At 43.2% G+C, this 2,170-nt stretch overlaps 1 pseudogene; it reads left to right on the forward strand.

Moving 5' to 3' along the window:
- The first annotated feature begins 785 nt into the window (after positions 1-785).
- On the forward strand, positions 786-1,538 carry LOC114615507 (annotated as a pseudogene).
- The last annotated feature ends 632 nt before the right edge of the window (positions 1,539-2,170 follow it).

A 2,170-nucleotide genomic window follows, 5' to 3' on the forward strand; every position in this document is an offset into this window, starting at 1 on the left:
GCCCTTTCCTTCACCTGTTTTAGGAAGCTAGATACACGACTGTAATGTCTTGGCAAGAATCCTGCCCTTAATTTTAACTAGTTTATACCCTTCCGGTTTGCCATGGTGACATCATTTCTTCTGAACCCCTCATCTATGTGGTCAAAAGAACGGTCTCTGAAAGGCCCAGATTCAGTGCCCCGCTCTCCCTTTGTGCTTGTCTGTTTTATGAATTAATTAAAATAGCCTCCCTAGACCAAAGTAAGTTTCTAAACCAGCCTGCAGTCTTGATATGCTCCTCCAGATGCCCTCAAAAACAAACCTACTGTAGCAAGACTCAGAGAAGGTCGGTTGCCAGAGCAATTAAAGGATTGCTTAGTTGGCTTGGCCAATTAGGGAAGCCTCCTGCTCCTCTTCAGGCACAAAGCAGGCAGAGAAAGAAAGAAGGTTATTGGGCATGCGCAGTTCCAATCCTCACCCACTTCCCATGGAGCTACCCACCACAGTGTAGGCAAGACCAGCCACAAGCAGGAATGGCCCACGTGTGCATGGATACAATGTCTGGTGTAAGCTGCACAACCCGCTATCTCTAACAGGTCTGTGACTCTTGTCTGATAGAATTTATGAATGGGTTGAGATTAACTGTTTTACACCAAAATGTTATATAGGTAGTGGTGGTGTGAATGTGCGTGTCCCCCTTAGGCTCGTGTGTTTGGACACGTTGTCTGCAGCGGTGATGCTGTTGGGGAAGGTGGAGTCCCAAGGGAAGATTGGGTTACTCACGGGCAGGTCTTGAGGATTTGTAGTCCAAGCCAGCGAAATTATCAGATCATGCCTCTTCATTAAAGAGTCTGTTGAAAGAGCTAAAGAGCCAGTGTGTAAAGTCAGGACTTTAAAGTGGCAAGTGTTAAAGATTCGTATGACAGATACAAACACTCCATACGCCCCAAGATCGCCTTAGTAAAATTGTAAACGTATGACTACACGTTGCCTCTACAGTATTCTGACTTAGAATTATCAAGCGCTTTCAAGTTGAGGTAATTCGGGATCCTGAAACAGCAAACTATAGACTTGTAGTCTCAAAGGATAAAGAAACTGTTCAGTATGGGAACAGGGAGAGTGTACCCTATAGCCCAAGAAGATTTTGTTTTGAACCTGCTGTTCTGGGATCTGAGGGATAGAGTTCTGGCAGAAAATACTGGGAGGTCGATGTGCAACATTAGTTTGAATGGATCCTGGGGGTCTGTAGAGAGCCTTTTTCCAGGAATAGGAACGATGGACGTCTCAGTGAAGGACGGGTTATGGGGAGTTGGGCTAGACAACGTGGAGACTTATGTTGCATTGGGCCTTAGGAAAATCAAACTTCTACCCAAAGTAGCACCTAACAGGATTGGGATTTTTTAGACTCTGAAATGCCTGAGGTTTCGTTTTACAATTTGAGTGATAAGTCCCTGCTGCACAGGTTTAGCAACTGGCCTAGTGGCATATTTTGGCCTTACTTCTACACTGGATATGACTATAGGCCTCTGAAGATCTGCACAGTTGCAGACCCCGAGTGACAACAAGACAGAACAGCCAGTGGACAGAGTGGGCAGTGGGCAGGGTGGGTGGTGGACAGGGCGGGTGGCTGACAGGGCAGACAGTAGATAGCATGGGCATTGGGTAGGATGGGCGGTGGACAGGGCAAGCAGTGGACAGGGCAAGCAGTGGACAGGGCAGGCAGTAAATAGAGCAGTACGAGTTTTTGGGTTTTTTGTTTGTTTTGCTTTCCTTATTTATCAGTCTTCACTATAATAATCACAATAGTTATTTTGTTTTTAATCTGCTTGTTTGATAAAACAATGTCCAATAATGACACAAAGATATACAACCTTAGAAATAAAAATAAAGCCTTAAGGGTTTTTTCGTTTTTGTTTTCTTTTTAATGTAAAAAGAAAAACCTATACTAACAGCAAGCATAGACTTTTACATAGTCACTTTGTATTTCTTTCTTTGTTTTTTTGCAGTCCCTACTCATGAAAGAATGCACCAAATACATTCAAGTTTATTGTCTTTTTTTAAAGCAAATGACAAAAACCCAAATTACCAGCTTTTTAAACCTAAGCTTAACATTACATATTTAAACAACAGTCAAACTGAGCAGGTTGCCACCATCCATGCACAGCTAGAAAACATCCTTAATTTACACTAA

This window comes from Grammomys surdaster, unplaced genomic scaffold, assembly GCF_004785775.1.
Source record: "Grammomys surdaster isolate TR1022 unplaced genomic scaffold, NIH_TR_1.0 126773, whole genome shotgun sequence".
NCBI classification, from domain to species: domain Eukaryota; kingdom Metazoa; phylum Chordata; class Mammalia; order Rodentia; family Muridae; genus Grammomys; species Grammomys surdaster.